This window comes from Macaca fascicularis, chromosome 2, assembly GCF_037993035.2.
Source record: "Macaca fascicularis isolate 582-1 chromosome 2, T2T-MFA8v1.1".
NCBI lineage: Eukaryota > Metazoa > Chordata > Mammalia > Primates > Cercopithecidae > Macaca > Macaca fascicularis.
Window position 1 is genome coordinate 168,639,993 of NC_088376.1, and position 18,083 is coordinate 168,658,075.

The 18,083-nt window shown below is 37.9% G+C and overlaps 1 protein-coding gene across 47 annotated transcripts in view; it reads left to right on the top strand.

The window, feature by feature from the left end:
- The window catches only part of ZBTB20 (zinc finger and BTB domain containing 20), an 813,376-nt gene that overhangs the window by 606,265 nt on the left and 189,028 nt on the right, over positions 1-18,083 (top strand). For 12 of the 47 annotated variants that reach the window (XM_074033403.1, XM_074033407.1, XM_074033433.1 and 9 more), the window contains one exon: positions 4,052-4,102. The exons of 33 other annotated variants lie outside the window; for them this stretch is intronic. The gene's annotated coding sequence lies outside the window, so the exon portion shown is untranslated. Of the gene's footprint in view, positions 1-4,051; positions 4,103-17,571; positions 17,627-18,083 lie in introns of all 47 variants that reach the window. 2 more of the 47 variants (XM_074033406.1, XM_065539544.2) reach the window with 1 other exon arrangement.

An 18,083-nucleotide genomic window follows, 5' to 3' on the forward strand; every position in this document is an offset into this window, starting at 1 on the left:
AGAATGCCAGCCCCGGATGAGTTCTAATCTCATTGGCATGTACTCAAGTCATGGAGCTACTCCTTTCACAGACTGAATGCGACTCTAATCATTATTTATGAGATTTTTTAATGCACATATTATTTCATAACTGTGCTTTTTTGCATAGCAGAAGTTACTTTTGAATCAAAGTGAGAAAACAGTTCTTAGGTGATTTAACTCCAACAGTTTGAATAAGATGACAGAATGCTCAGACACAAACAGGACCTGTCTCTACACATCTTAGACAGAGAGCAGAATATTCAAACATGTGTATCTTGCACTTAATTTAAACTGCGTGGTTGGTTACCTATCTCTCTGGCAATTCAGTATAAAGTTTTATTACTGTGAAATAGAATAGGGTAGGGATTTATGTCACACAAAAATGAATTTCCATGGATGGGAACACACATGAAATAATTTAGGTAAGCAGTATGTCAAATGAAAATTTAAGATGTTAGAGCTGGTGGTGCAAAGGGAGAAAGCAAAAGAGGAGGTTTGAGTAATAGATGATAAATATATCACACTGGGGAAAGAAAAAGGACCACAGATACTATATAGTAAGTTAAAGGTAGAAGAATTGTGGAAAACATTGAAGAATGATTTTTAGGGCAAAGAAATCAAAGCAGCTAATTAGACAAGAAGAGAGTCTCATTTCAATGTCAATGAAAAATGTAACACTTAAAATAAATTTGAGCCTTTGTAATTATACCCATGAAAGAATAGAAGCCACAGGCCTAGCTAGAGTTTCTATAGGTTTAGCCATTAGGGTCATTTCTTTAAATTACTATTATACTTTAAGTTCTGGGATATATATGCAGAATGTACAGGTTTATTATATAGGTGTACATGTGCCATGGTGGTTTGCTGCACATATCAACCCGTCATCTACATTAGGTATTTCTCCTAATGCTATCCCTCCCCTAGCCCCTCAGCCCCCGAAAGGCCCCAGTGTGTGACATTCTCCTCCCTGTGTCCATGAGTTCTTATTGTTCAACTCTCACTTATGAGTGAGAACATGCGATGTTTGGTTTCCTGTTCCTATGTTAGTTTACTGAGAATGATGGTTTCCAGCTTCATCCATGTCCCTGCAAAGGAAATAAACTCATCCTTTTTTAATGGCTGCATAGTATTCCATGGTGTATATATGCCACATTTTCTTTATCCAGTCTATGATTGATGGGCATATGGGTTGGTTCCAAGTCTTTGCCATTGTGAATAGTGCTGCAGTAAACATGCATGTGCATGTGTCTTTATAACAGAATGATTTCTAATCCTTTGGGTATATACCTAGTAATGGGATTGCTGGGTCAAATGGCATTTTTGGTTCTAGATCCTTGAGGAATCACCACGCTCTCTCCCAGAATGGTTGAACTAATTTACACTCCCACCAACAGTGTGAAAGTGTTCCTATTTCTCCACATCCTCTCCAGCAACTGTTGTTTCCTGACTTTTTAATGATAGCCATTCTAACTGGTGTGAGACGGTATCTCATTGTGATTTTGATTTGCATTTCTCTAATGACCAGTGATGATGAGCTTTTTTTCATATGTGTGTTGACCACATAAATATCTTCTTTTGAGAAGTTTCTGTTCATATCCTTCATCCACTTTTTGATGGGGTTGTTTGTTTCTTGTAAATTTGTTTAAATTCCTTATAGATTCTGGATATTAGCCCTTTGCCAGATGAGTAGATTGCAAAAATTTTCTCCCATTCTGTAGGTTGCCTGTTCACTCTGATGATAGTTTCTTTTGCTGTGCAGAAGCTCTTTAGTTTAATTAGATCCCATTTGTCTATTTCGGGTTTTTGTTGCCATTGCTTTTGGTGTTTTAGTCATGAAGTCTTTGCCCGTGCCTATGTCCTGAATGGTATTGCCTTGATTTTCTTATAGGGTTTTTATGGTTTTAGGTCTTACATTTAGGTCTTCAATCCATCTCGAGTTAATTTTTGTATAAGGTGTAAGGAAGGGGTCCAGTTTCGTTTTCTGCATATGGCTAGCCAGTTTTCCCAACACCATTTATTAAATAGAGAATTCTTTCCCCATTTCTTGTTTTTGTCAGGTTTGTCAAAGATCAGATGGTTGTAGATGTGTGGCATTATTTTGGAGGCCTCTTTCTGTTCCATTGGTCTGTGTATCTGTTTTGGTACCAGTACCATGCTGTTTTGGTAACTGTAGCCTTGTAGTATAGTCTGAAGTCAGGTAGCGTGATGCCTCCAGTTTTGTTCTTTTTGCTTAGGATTGTCTTGGCTATAGAGGCTCTTTTTTGTTCCATATGAAATTTAAAGTTGTTTTTTTCTAATTCTGTGAAGAAAATCAATGATAGCTTGATGGGGATAGCATTGAATCTATAAATTACTTTGGGCAGAATGGCCATTTTCACAATATTGAGTCTTCCTATCCATGAGCATGGAATGCTTTTCCATTTGTTTGTGTCCTCTCTTATTTCCTTGAGAAGTGGTTTGTAGTTCTCCTTGAAGAGGTCTTCACATCCCTTGTAAGTTATATTCCTAGGTATTTTATTCTCTTTGTAGCCATTGTGAATGAGAGTTCACTCATGATTTGGCTCTCTGTTTGTCTATTATTGGTGTATAGGAATGCTTGTGATTTTTGCACACTGATTTTGTATCCTGAGACTTTGTTGAAGTTGCTTATCAGCTTAAGGAGATTTTGAGCTGAAATGTTGGAGTTTTCTAAATATACAATCATGTCATCTGCAAACAGAGACAATTTGACTTCCTCTTTTCCTATTTGAATACTCTTTATTTCTTTCTCTTGTCTGATTGCCCTGGCCAGAACTTCCAATACTATGTTGGAATAGGAGTCACGAGAGAAGGCATCCTTGTCTTGTGCTGGTTTTCAGAGGGAATGCTTCTAGCATTTGCCCATTCAGTACGACATTGGTTGTGGGTTTGTCATAAATAGCTCTTACTATTTTGAGATATGTTCCATCAATACCTAGTTTATTGAGAGTTTTTAGCATAAAGGGTGTAGAATCTTATCAAAGGCCTTTTTTGCATCTATTGAGATAATCATGTGGCTTTTGTCATTGGTTCTAAACTGTTTATGTGATGGATTACATTTATTGATTTGTGTATGTTAAACCAGCATTGCATCCCAAGTATGAAGCCAACTTGATCATGGTGGATAAGCTTTTTGCTGTGCTGCTGGATTTGGTTTGCCAGTATTTTATTGAGAATTTTCACATAGATGTTCATCAGGGATATTGGCCTGAAATTCTCTTTTTTTGTTGTGACTCTGCCAGGTTTTGGTATCAGAATGATGCTGAACTCATAAGATGAGTTAGGGAGGAGTCCCTCTTTTTCTATGGTTTGGAATAGTTTCAGAAGGAATGGTATCAGCGCCTCTTTGTATCTCTGGTAGAATTCAGCTGTGAATCTGTCTGGTCCTGGGCTTTTTTTGGTTGGTAGGCTATTAATTACTGCCTCAATTTCAGAACTTGTTATTGGTCTATTCAGGGATTCGACTTACTCCTGGTTTAGTCTTGGAAGAGTGTATGTGTCCAGGAATTTATCCATTTCTTCTAACTTTTCTAGTTTATTTGCATAGAGGTGTTTATAGTATTCTCTGATGGTAGTTTGTATTTCTGTGGGATCAGTGGTGATATCCCCTTTATCATTTTTTATTGTGTCTATTTGATTCTTTTTTCTTCTTGATTAGTCTGGCTAGTGGTCTGTTTTGTTAATCTTTTCAAAAAATCAGCTCCTAGATTCATCAATTTTTTGAAGGATTTTTCATGTGTCTGTCTCCTTCAGTTCTGCTCTGATCTTAGGTATTTCTTCTCTTCTGCTAGCTTTTGAATTTGTTTGCTCTTGCTTCTCTAGTTCTTTTAATTGTGATGTTACAGTGTCAATTTTAGATCTTTTGTGCTTTCTCCTGTGGGCGTTTAGTGCTATAAATTTCCCTCTAAACATTACTTTAGCTGTGTCCCAGAGATTCTGGTACATTGTGTCTTTGTTCTCATTGATTTCAAACAACTTATTTATTTCTGCCTTAATTTTGCTATTTTCCCAGGAGTCATTCAGGAGCAGGTGGTTCCGTTTCCATGTAGCTGTGCAGTTTTGAGTGAGTTTCTTAATCCTGACTTCTAATTTGATTGCACTGTGGTCTGAGAGACTATTTGTTATGATTTCCATTCTTTTGCATTTGCTAAGGAGTGTTTTGCTTCCAATTATGTGGTCGATTTTAGAGTAAGTGCGATGTAGTGCTGAGAAGAAAGTATATTCTGTTGATTTGGGGTGGAGAGTTCTGTAGATGTCTATTTGGTCCACTTGGTCACAGGGCTGAGTTCAAGTCCTGAATAGCCTTGTTAATTTTCTGTCTCGTTGATCTGTCTAATATTGACAGTGAGGTGTTAAAGTCGCCCACTATTATTGTGTGGGAGTCTAAGTCTCTTTGTAGGTCTCCAAGAACTTGCTTTATGAATCTGAGTGCCCCTTTATTGGGTACATATACATTTAGGATAGTTGGCTCTTCTTGTTGCATTGATCCCTTTACCATTATGTAATGCCCTTTGTTGTCTTTTTTGATCTTTGTTGGTTTAAAGTCTGTTTTATCAGAGACTAGGATTGCAACCCCTGCTTTTATTTTACTTTCCATTTGCTTGGTAAATATTCCTCCGTTCCTTTATTTTGAGCCTATGTGTGTCTTTGTACATGAGGTAGGTCTCCTGAATACAGCACACTGATGGGTCTTAACTCTTTATCCAATGTGCCAGTCTGCATGTGTTTTTTTGGGTTTTTTTGTTTGTTTGTTTGTTTGTTTGTTTGTTTTTGAGAAGGAGTCTCACTCCTTCGCCCAGGCCTGAGTGCAGTGGCGTGATCTTGGCTCACTGCAAGCTCCACCTCCCAGGTTCACACCATTCTCCCGCCTCAGCCTCCCGAGCAGCTGGGACTACAGGCGCCCGCCACAACGCCCGGCTAATTTTTTGTATTTTTAGTAGAGGCAGGGTTTCACTGTGTTAGCCAGGATGGTCTCGACCTCCTGACCTTGTGATCCGCCCACCTTGGCCTCCCAAAGTGCTGGTATTACAGGTGTAAGCCACTGCGCCCAGCCCAGTCTGTGTCTTTTAATTGGGACATTTAGCCCATTTACATTTAAGATTAATACTGTTATGTGTGAATTTGAGCCTGTCATTATGATGCTAGCTGGTAATGTTGCCCATTAGTTGATGCAGTTTCTTCATAGTGTCAATGGTCTTTACAATTTGGTATATTTTTGCAGTGGCTGGTACCAGTTTTTTCTTTCCATATTTAGTGCTTCCTTCAGAAGCTGTTATAAGGCAGGCCTAGTGGTGGGCAACATCTCTCAGCATTTTCTTGTCTGTCAAGGATTTTAATTCTCCTTTGCTTATGAAGCTTAGTTTGGCTGGATATGAAATTCTGGGTTGAAAATTCTTTTCTTTAAGAAGGTTGAATATTGGCCCCCACTCTCTTCTGGTTTGTAGGGTTTCTGCAGAGAGACCTACTGTTAATCTGATGGGTTGCCCTTTGTCGGTAACCTGACCTTTCTCTCTGGCTGCCCTTAACAAGCCAGTGGATCTTAGCTTGCTTGACTCTGTGGGAGTGGGATCCGCTGAGCTAGACCACTTGGCTCCCTGGCTTCAGCCCCCTTTCCAGGGGAGTGAGCAGTTCTGTCTCACTAGCATTCCAGGTGCCACTGGGGGATGAAAAATAACTCCTGCAGCTAGCTCGGTGTCTGCCCAAACAGCCGCCCAGTTTTGTTATTGAAACCCAGGACCCCGGTGATGTAGGCACCTGAGGGAATCTCCTAGTCTGCAGGTTGTGAAGACCATGAAAAAAGCATAGTATCTGGGCTAGAGTGCATCGTACCTCATGGCACAGTCCTCATGGCTTCCCTTGGCTAAGGGAGGGAATTCCCCAACCCCTTGCGCTTCCCAGGTGAGGCAACGGCCCACCCTGCTTTGGCTTGCCCTCTGTGGGCTGCACTCACTGTCTAACCAGTCCCAGTGAGATTCAGGTACCTCTGTTTGAAATGCAGCCATCACCTGCCTTCTGCATCTCTCTTGCTGGGAGCTGCAGACGGGAGCTGTTCCTATTCAGCCATCTTGCCAGCCAGGGTCATTTTTTAAACTTTTCTTTTGCAGCGGTTACCAAAGTACTGGCAGCAAGCAAAGCTTCTCTCCCCTCTCCAAAAATCTTTCTTTCCATTGATTGTATTTTGTTTCAAACTGGTCTGATTGTGAGAAAACTCCCTCTCAGGACAGCTCTCCTGGTTCTCTTCAGGCTGATAATGGAACTCTGGTATGATGGAAGGGTATGAAAGTCTTTTTGTAAATGCTGTATGGTTTGCCTTTTTTACATATTTGTGTAAAGAAATTTGTAGTAGTAATTCTCTGACACACAGTTAAAAGAAGTCCTATTTTTCATCTGTCTTCACTTATGTAGTCCTCAAACTTAGGCTAAAATCTCAAATGGACTATAAAAACACTATAGGATTTAGAACTTAATTCGATGATTTAGATAAAGGACACGAAAGAAAGAAAAGGAGAATTTAATGTTTCTAAATTGATGTCATCTACCAAGAGCCAGAACACAGGAGGAAGAATGTTTGCCTTGCAAGGAGTGCTTTTGGTTTGGGACTTGAATTTAAGGTGGCACAAAATATTTAGATTTTCTTAAAATGCCCAGGATACTACAGGCAATACAGGTTTGAAGCTCCAAAGAAAGGTCTGCACTAAAGGTCAAGAGTCGGGAGTTATTTGTGAGGAAGTAGTAGGTGAAGCTGTAAGACTAGATGAGATGACTCAAGGAAAAATTATGAGAGAAAGAAAAACTCAGAGCAGAACACTAGGGAATTCTAATACTTAAAGAATAGATGAGAAAGAGGAGCCAAACAAATGAGGAGAGAAAACTAAAGATAGAGAATAGGGAAATAAGGCCAGTATTATTAAGGAAACCAGGGGTGAAGTATTTCAGGGAGGGGCAGTGATGAGGAGAATTAAAAATGAAACTGAAAATGTCCAATAAACTTGACTCAAAATAGGTCAACCATGACACTGAGAGTAAAGTATCAAAAGGGCGGTGATCATTTTGAGATAGAATTTAATACCTGTAATTTCATAGGTGGTAATGATGTTAGAAACCCTATGTAACTAAAAGGGCTTTTTAAAACTTACCTAGTTCTTAGATTTCTCAAGTTGGCTCTTCACTTGTCCCTTCCTTTAGTATTATTTTAACTTTTCAAAATGTAGTCACACATTGCTCAACAAAAGGAATACATTCTGAAAAATGCATCATTAGGCAATTTCATCATTGTTTGAACAATATAGAGTGTACTTACACAAACCTAGATGATAGAGCTTACTACACACCTAGGCTATATGATGTAGCCTGTTGCTTTTAGGCTTCAAACCTATACAGCATGTTACTGTACTGAATACTGTAAGTAATTATAACAGAATGGCAAGTCTTCATGTATCTAAACATAGAAAAGGTATAGTACAAACAAAGCATAAAAGATCAAAAGTGTGCGCCTTTATAGGGCACTTACAATGAATGGATCTTGGAGATAGAAGTTACTCTGGGTGAGTGAACGAGTGAGTGATCAGTGAATGTGAATACCTAGGACATTACTGTATACTACTGTAGACTTTATAAGCACTGTACATTTAGGCTACACTAAATTTATGTTTTAAAAAGTGATTGTGCTATTATGTTATGATGGCTATGACATCACTAGGCATTAGGAATTTTTCAGTTCTCTTATAATCTTACAGGACTACAGTCAGACATGTGGTCCACTGTTGACTAAAACGTCATTATATAGCACATAATTGTGTTTAGTTTACACATTATTTGGAAAATATGTTTATTGGGGATGTAGTACACAAAATATATTAAAAGGCTATGGTTGTCACAATACATTTCCAAACTAACAAAACCCCAACCCATCATCCCTACCTTCTACCTAAATATTATAGGATAAAACACAAAGCTAGAATTTTTAAAAATCAAACTGCTTTTACTACCTTCTGTATCTTCTATAATTTCCAAACTAGCTATGTTCTATTCTGAATTCATTCAACTACCTAGAGTTCTGTGGGGACACTAGTGAAACAAATGTACTATCCTCAAGCAGCTTACATATCAGTAAATAAATTATTAAGGGTGGAAAATGTGGTAAAAGAAACATAATGTCTTGGAAGGAGAACAAATTTCTGGTTTAGGAAACAGTCGTAGTTAAGGTAACATTAGTTTTTATAATATGCACATTCCCAAATCTCAGTGTTTCAACATAAGTTTCTCTCTTGCTTATGTAAAGACTGGTCAGGGACCCAGGTTGACCCAGTACATAGCTTCCAAGGTTGCTGTGGGTGTGACATCCAGCCAGAAATCTGGTGAAGAAAGAGCAATGATTACACAGGAACTTTTAATAGACCAGGCTTGGGGCAGCATATGTCACTTCCACCGACATCCTACTCACCAGAATTGGGTCACAGGGCCATAGCTATCTGCAGAGAAGTCTGGGAAATGGAGCTTAGCTATGTGCTCAAGAGGAAAAGTAAAACAGTTATCAAATAATTAGCAATAATTAGCAAGTAACTACCTAGGGGTCACAGAGGACCTCTCAGGTAGAATTTAGACTTAAAGACGATGGGGGAGTACATGGAAGAGTGCTGCAGAATAGGGAAAAGGGGGATTGAAGGAAGAACCAGTTCTAGCTTCACCTGCATGGGTAGAGCCTACAATGTTGGCAGGGACATGTTAGCTTTCAGCATCAGCTTCTTAACAATATTTTTCTTTCATCTGAGGAAATTAGTCTATTTCTGAGGAAAAGAAAAACCTGCAATACGTAGCAGTTTGCTTACTTGGATATTGAATGTTAAAGCAGAGAGAGACTTTGTCCTCAAAACCCTCCCATTTCAGAAGTGAGGAGCCTGGGGAGGTCATGCTCTCTGCATCTCACACAGTGAGTCACTATCAAATCAGAATAGAACCCAGACCTCTCAGTTTCCCATTTCAGTGCTCTTTCTGTGAGGAAAGTATAAGTTTGAGCATTTTTAATCCTTAAATATGTAGAAATAACCATGATATTTTATCGTAAATTATTTCAGTCATCTCATTTTAAATTTTACTTTAAACTAAAGAAAAACAGTACTGATTTAAAACATCTTCTATCATAATTCAATATATCCCATATTTCTTCTTTAGGAAAATTTTTTTTTGTTTTTTATCTTGAAGACCAGTGCCCTCTTCTTCCTGTGTCTCATGTAGACATTTCACAATCCAAATATACAGAGCAAGAATAGATGAAATTAACATGTTTACCATTATTCTATCTAAATTTTCAAAGAAAAAGGGAACAAAAGGTGAGTGATGACTGAGTTGTGTGGCTATAATTGAGTTTTTGTTGCTTTTATTGTTATAACATTTTAATTGGCATAGATGCTTAAATGTATATCAAAATGCATGTCACAGCTCTTGTACAAAAATAAATTTGACTCTAGAACACATATTCTTTACTGAGAATGATAAATTATCTCAGAGCTTGTGATTCTCTACTTTTAAAAATCATAAGGTCAGTTCTTTAATTAAAAGATAAAGAAAAGTACGCAGTGTCCATGTAGTTAAATCACTTTTATCAGGATAATCTAGTAACCAAAATAAAAAAAATTATGATGGGAAAGACACAATCTATCTTCAGAATAATTGGCCCAAGAATGACTTATTTATAGTCTTATAAGACCCACTTCTAGAAGTCTCCCATCACAGTAAAAGAAAATGAAAACTCTACTGTGTACAACAAATAATTTGTTCTAAATTTACTCATTTCATTATTAATCATAGGCCTTAGTTATTTTATTCTATTAAATAATAAGTCTCTTATATATCAACATTCTCTTTTTCAAAACATGAATATATGGTCAACCTCCAGTATAGGAAATACACATATTTAACATGAAGTTGCAATTACTGGTAACTATATGTTATTAAATATAGTACAGCTATATGTACCCTTACCCTAGCCTGACAGCATCCTTCATTTGTTTCCATGGAGGCAGATTAGACAACTACCTTTTACACTCCTGAGATTATGTCTCAGTATTGCACAGACCATTAGATAATGGAATACAGCTGAACATATATAAAAACCAGCTCCTAGAATGTCTGTGGACAGAAGTCCAAAGATGTAGCAGTATCTGGATGTGTGAGTATGTGATGACAGTACTCTACAAACCTAGATACCAAAGGGCTTCCTGCCCCCTTCAGTCCTGTGAAATAACGTGGATATTGTCTTATCCACCTGATATTTTAGCAAACTGCCAAGGCTTATTGATGAACCAACGCTGGATTGAGTGCCAGAAACAATCTGCTTCCTAAAATTTGCCCTCCTGTCAGGCTCCAATCAGATTTTTTGGACCTGCCATCTAGTGGCCACTGTAGTAACAAGACACTCATTACATTTTGGCCTTCTTTTATTTTTTAAATTTAAATTTTTTTAAAAAAGTTAAATGTGGCTCATCTGCAGCTAAATGTGGAGGTGCTCCACCCATTAAACTATAGTTCCCACCCTCCCTCGTTAGATACACTGCCGTTTTCATAGAGCAGCTTCAATCAGACCATTTGTTATGTTCAAAGAAAAACAGATTTTTCACGCAAAATGATACACTTCCCACCTGGATTTGAAAAAAAGAAAGTAAGTCTTCTTCCATTATTGAAAAACTATCTGGAGGGGGGTGAAGGGGGAGCTGGAGAGCAGGCATATATTCTGTCAAGTAGTTCTACTTGTGAGACTAATTCTTCCAAACTGTGCACCCAACAGAGTAAACCTCTTATTTTGCTGCTTTTGCACTGATCCCCCACATAGCTGTAATGTTCTAGTTGTTTTCCCTGTCCTATAAACCACGTAGGCATTTGCTATTATACATAATGTTGGCAAAGGAACAATTTACAAATGACTTAAGTAGGTAATTATTTGTTAGAATATAGGTCTATGGAAGTATATGTTAACTGTAGCAAAACCTGGTAAGAGGTTAGTTTTGTTTCTGTGTTTCTATTATAATCCCTGGTTGTTAGTTTTTCTTTTTCCAGGGATTTATGAGTGGAATGTAAAAATGCACAGTGGGCTATTATTATTAATTATTATTTGTCAAAGGAACATGAATATACAGAGCAAAGGCCGTTTTGTGAACTATGCCAGACAGTTCCCCGTCCAAAAGACCTCACAATACAACTCTGAAGCAGGTCCTAAAAAATGCAGGACAGAATGAAAGCAGATGGGTGAATGATACTTATTCAATATCTTAAATATAGAACTCACTAGTGCAGGTGCATCTTCAGATGTTATTTGAAAGAAGAGACAGAATATCTTGGCATTGTGTCATTTATTCATAAATATTATAAATTTTATATTATTTGGGAAAATATTCTAAATATGCAAGGTAGTTTAAAAGAAGGTGTGAAAGCTGATACCCTCAAATGAGACAAAGGGCAAATCGAGTGACTGAACATAAGAAAGTAGAGAAGAACCAGGCCAAGGATGGAGCCAAGGAAAAACAAATCCCACAGGAACACTTAAAGTTTGATGGGAAAAAATGCAGGGATTTAAAAAAATAAAGAATCAAAACAATCAAGGAGGATGATGATCTTGGCAGCTATGCCTTGAATATGCTAAAATTGCCAAGAGAATCCAGGAACAATAATGGCTATGACAACGATTTAGCTGTGGGAATTGCAGTGCAAGGGTGTAGAATTCTGTGTAGTGGACATAGAGGTTGGTTCTGGTCTCGAAGACAGTATCAGCAGAGCAGGAAGAACAGTTAGATTTAGCTAACAGCAGGATAAAAGGTAGAAAATGTTTGTTGAGGAAGATGGAAGTCTATGGAGCTATCCAAGGAGGTCATAGTATTCTTTGAATACCTGTTATCTGCCCTACCCTATGTTAGTTTTTACTGAGTATACTATAGATGTAAGTCAGGATCCTCAGGCCAAAAAAATCTATATTAAAGTGAAAAGGTAAGAATAACCTACATGAAACAATTAGAAAATATAAAGCAGCTGATGTTATTAGGGATAGCAGGACTTTAGAGGCGGGAGAAATCAGCAGGCCTCTTGATAATCATGGAAAAACCATCCAACAAGTAAGACCTAAGCTGGGACTCAAAGAATTGGTATGTGGGGAATAGACATAAACAAGGGAGAAATATGATGAAATTATCTGGATAGAAATGAACATGGTGTTTTGGGGGAGTAGTGAAATGACTTTACTGGGTGAAATGGATGGTTTGAGCAGGAAAGGAGGGAGAAGGTGGTAGGATAGTAAAGCAAAGCTGTTGTGTGAACCCGAGAATATAAGGATTCATCAGCATGTTATGGGGGGTATTTATAAATTCATCCTGAAAGTATTTATTGAGGGCATATTATGTTGCAGGCACAAATTAAACAAAACTTTTCCCCTTATGACATTTATATTTAATGAGGGAAAACAGACACCTCCCCCCCAACAAAAAAGCAAACAAACAAATGAACAAGTTAAGTTTAGAGAGCAATTAGTGTCATGAAGAACATTAATCTGAGTGATAAAATAATGACAGGCTAGAGTAGAGATGGCCCCAAAGGGGAAGAGTGGAGAGTATTCAAAATTGGAGGCCAGGCGCAGTGGCTCATGTCTGTAATCCCAACACTTTGGGAGGCTAAGGCAGGCGTATTGTTTGAGGTCAGGAGTTCAAGACCAGCCTAGCCAACATAGTGAAACCTCGTCTCTACTAAAATACAAAAATTAGCCAGGTGTGACGGTGGTGCATGCCTGTAATCTCAGCTACTTAGGAGGCTGCGGCAGGAGAACTGCTTGAACCCGAGAGGTGGAAGTTGTAGTAGGCCGAGATGGCATGACTGCACTCCAGCCTGGGCAACAGAGTGAGACTCCATCTCAGAAAAAAAAAAAAATTGGAAATTCTTAAGACTTGGAGATAGTTTGGATAGGGAGGAGAAAGGGAAGATACAGGTGATGTGTAGTTATCTAGTCTAAGAAATTAAAGTTTGTAATGCCAGTTATACAAGCTGGAAAGATGGAGAGAGAGGAAACATTGAGGAGGGAGTAGAAAAGCTCGGTGTTCCCATAACTCCCCCTTGATGCAGTTGTCTACCAGGAAAGTTTCCCAATTCCTTGAAAACATTAGCCCCTAACTCACTAACACTTTTTCCATTTCTACCCCATTACAATTATTGGTCATTCACTGTGTAAATACACACTCCCTCTAATACCTCCTCTCAATTTTTTGAACTTCTCATGATCGATACACCACTCTGCCATAGCTGCTCATTCCCATGGCTACATTTTTGATCTTTTAATTACTAATAATTATAATCTTCCACAATCTCAATTTCAAGCATTCCATTTCCAACCACAGCCTAATGTCTTAGTAGTTCAATCCCTTTGTTACCCCTAATACACCAATTCCTTAAGCCCACTAGGACCCCTAATTCATTGGTTTTACCCATAGCTTCTCATATGCTGACTTCGTTATATAGTGTAGATTCCACGGACAATGATTTTAATCATTTCCTTGCATGCGCCTTTAACACCGTTGACCTTCTCTGGCTTCACTCTGCTCTCCTGACAAATCTCAACTGTACTGGTCATATGCAACTCCCCATCTATTTCATGCCTGTGTGCCAGCTGAATGTGGCTGCAGAAAAACACACAAGCAAATGTATGACTCTCAATTTAAATTCATGATCCCTCAAGGAGGCCCTTAACGCTGCCCAGCAAATATAATGTTTCCTTGTCATTTACTCTTCCATATCTGTACAGGAATATTTCATATTTTCCCTCTCTCAAATTTCTAACACCTCCTCCCCCATCCTTACGCTCAACTTAGAATCTTTCTTTCTACTTCACTGAAAAGATAGAAACCATCAAAAGAGAACTTCACAAATACTTGCTGTCCAGCACCCCTACCCTCCCATTTTTATCTGCACCCATGTATTTTGCCTTCTCTCCTACAACTATGGATAACCTCTGTGTACTCTTGGCTCAGCCCATCCCTTATTGTGCATTAGAATCTGTCTCCTCTTGCACATGCGTAAATGGTGCTCCTGAAAAAGCTCACATCTTTCTTCTGCTTTATCAAATTTTCTCTTTCTATCAAATCTTTCCTATCAGTATACAAACATGTTGTGATTTATCTCATCCTAAAAATACCTTTATAAACCCTGCTTCCTAGAAGCTCCTGTCCCATTTCTTTGATTTCCATTACAGCAAAACTTCTCAAGAAATCCCTAGACTCACTGTAGACACTCTCCAATCCTATGCTCTAGTTCTCTTTTGCCCCTCTAGTTAGCTTTTGCGCCTACCAGTCTAGTAAAACTGTTGATGCTAAGGTCACCAATGACTTCCATCTTGCTAAATCCATTAACCAATTAGCAGTCTTTGTCTTTCCTGATCTCTCAGAATCGTTTTATGTGGCCCATTATTCATTCTCCATTAAAACAGTTTCTTCACTTGGCATTCAGTCCATCACAGTCTCCTGATTTTTTTCCTATCTCACAGTCTACTCCTCCTCAGTCTCTTTTGCGAGCATATTCTCATTTCCCAGGCAGGTAAACATTAGAGTGCCCTAGAGCTCAATCTTTGAAGCTCTTCTCTTCAGCTCCATTCACTCTCTTAATATTTGCACCCAAGCTTATGGTGCAAGCTTGTATCTCTAGTCCAGGCCTTTACCCAGAATTCTAGGCTCACATATTTAGCAGCCTATTCAACATCTCCACCGTCTGTCTAATGAGCATCTCAAACTTGACATATCAGAAATGGAATTCCTTATTTTACCAAGCAAATACATAGCCTCCCCAATATTGGTAAATAACACTCCACCTTTAGCGTTGCCCAAATCAAAAATTTACTTCTCTCCCAGACCTGTATTTCTCTCACAAACCCAACCATTGAACAAATCCTGCAGCTCTACCTTCAGAATAAATCCAGAATCTTACCACTGCTCATCCTCATCACCACTACTACCCTGATCCAAGCAACTACCATTTCTTACCCGGATTATTACAATAGCCTCCTAATTGTCTTCCCTGCTTCTGGCCTTACCACTTACAGTGTATTCTCAAAATGATAGCCAGAGTGATGCTTTGCAATATGTGTAATGTAATTTCAGTCAGACCACATCACTTCTCTGCTCAGAACTCTCTAATGGCTCAACATCTCACTTGGAAGAAAAGCCTTTGCAATAGTTCACAAGACCTTCCATATTCAATTTCTGCATTACCTCTCTGTCTTCATTTAGCACTCCACCCTAGCTCACCCCCCTCAACCTTCATTGACTCCTTCCTAACCTCAAACCTACCATGCATGATTTCACCTTTGCACTTGCTTTTCTGGCCGCCTTAAATGTTTTCCCCAGATAAGGCTTGTTTGCTTATCATCTTCAGGTCTTTGCTCAATTTTCACTTCTAAGTAAGACCTTTCATAACCACTGTATTTAACATTTAACCCTCCACCCCTTTTGGTTCGTAGCATCTACCACCTTCAGACACAATATATATTTTATTTACACATTTATTTCCCCTTTCATGGACTATAAGCCCCATGATTGTAAGGTTTTTTTGTTTTTTTGGGGGGTTTTTTTGGTTTTGTGTTTTGGGTTTTTTTTGGTTTTTTTTGTTTGTTTGTTTGTTTTTGCCTGTTCTGTGCTCTAAGAAATCCTCAGTGCCTAGTACAGAGCCTGACACATAGAGAGTGTTCAGTAAATATTCGTTGTATGAATTGAAGGAAATAATAACTGATTCTTTCCCTGGATTTAGAGGTGTTTTATTAAATGCAAAACATGATGTTGTGGCATGGGCTCCATGATTCTCCATGGCAAAATTTTATTATTCTTCAAAATTAATTTTGAAAGTAAAACTGCTTTATGCAGGCTTATCCAGAATATTAGATAGGCCACTATTTCTGTTTAGCACCCAAAGCAGCAACATCCACAGCATTTATTAACTTTTTTTTCATTTAGTAAATATTTATCAGGGAATATGGGTGTTCTAGACACAGGTAGTGACATGTGCAAAGACTCAGAAACTTAAGAAAACATAGTACAATGTACTGTTGCAATATTACAAGTGACAGATAATGATGCTCTGAGCTAATGTGGTGCAGTGGGGATGAGAGAGGTAGAAATGTGAAAAACGTTATGAATTGAAAGGGCACTAGAGTCAAGAAATCTGGTTAGTAGAGACACAAAATACTGTCTACCTTTATCAGGCTATGAAGTGGAAAGTGATTATAAAAGAGTTAGATAAGAATGAAACTTAAACATAGAGGACATGGATTGTAAAATTTCCTTTGTAGGGTATAGACTTAAAATTTCTCACTGTCAGAGTGACTATAAAAAATATTCAATGTGTCTACTGGTGACCTTGGCAAAATCATTTGAAAGGTGTTCCCAGATCAGACCCTAACTCTCATTCTTTTCTCTGACTGACAGTTGAAATAGTTTGAGGTCCCAAATTTTTTGTCTAGTAATCTCACCCTTCCTGAAAGTAATTTTTCTTATTTTATGCAAAAATTGCTATATGAAGACTTAGAAAAATATATGTATGTGTTTTCACAGGTAAAAGTATAAAGAAAACTAGCCTTTTAAAATTTGTAAATTTAATAAATTAATATTAGTTCGAAACCCAATTAACTGTAAATATTGCTTTCTATTCAAAAAAGGCCTCCTTTGGTTATTAGAATTACACATCTATATGCACGGATGATTATTTGAAGGTGAGATAAAACCAACCATGACTCCTAGGTATGGAACTTTGGCAGATGGGTGAATGGTAATACTACTAATATTTACTCACATAGGAAACATAGGAGGAAGAGAAAGTTTGAAGGAAAAGATGAGTTCAGCTTTGGACATGTTGAATTTAGGATGCTTTTGGAATATCTAATTGTAATTGTCTAGTAGTTCATTTGATATAAAGCATTACAGATCAAGAGAGAAGTAATGGCTCAAGATATAGATTTGAAAGGTATTTAAAAACAGGGAGATATGAATGTCCAGTAGGCAATGGACATATTAGTCTGAAATATGTCTAGTAAAGCATTACAGGATACAGAGCTGAGTATCAAAGAACTTACAAACACTTATGTGATATTTTCCTAGACTGATTTTCTCTTAAATCCACTCCTACTCATCCCTCAAACCAACACACATCCTATCCTCAGCCTTCCCTTAAAATGCCTATGATTTACCCTTTACATTGCAGGTATGCCTTGATTTCTGTAGTAATTGTATACCTCAAAATTGCATGCCGAGCAAAATTATGTACATGAGATCACATAGTCAGTTGACTCATTACTGTAAGAAACTATGGAATGAGGCAGTTTGTATTGTTAATGATGTCCCCCTATTTATCACCACCTTTAAGTGTTTTTGTCCAATTTTTGTGTGGGGGTACATCATATTCAACTGATATAATGTCAAATGATTGAGATATTTAAAGAGACTCCTGTAAAACAGTGAGAGAGAAGTCATCTTTATTCTATTTCCATCTTTATTCTTTTTTTCTTTTTCTTTTTCATAGGGAAGGAAGCAGAGGTACTCAGAACTTAAATAATTTCCCAAAGGTCAGCCTTTCTGTAAGTCAGCCATCCTACAGAAATGTAACTTTAAATTTTAGCGCTCTCTGATATTCTTTTTTTTTCTAGCATTGAATCATTTTAAAATTTTTTCGTGCCATTTCCCTTTTGTCACCCCTATACCTCAGTAGGTTTACTTGCTTACCTTTTTATTCTAGAATATCTTGTGTCTGTTCTGTCTGCCTATACTTGAAATTTTCCTGACAGGGGCCACTGAGTGAACAGTTTATGTTGGTTTTATAGTAGTAGTTGTAATCTCTGTTGTCCCAATTTTCTAGAATGTATGGTTGTTTGGGACTTCTCTGTGCTCTGCCTCTTTATTGGCAGTCTCACTTTCTTTCTTGTGTCTTACCTTTATCTCTCCAGAAAAGCTTCTGCAAAATGTGTCTTTCCCACCAATCACAATGCTGCACTCTTAGTGTATGCAGTCTCTATGGTAACTGGGACACATGCCACA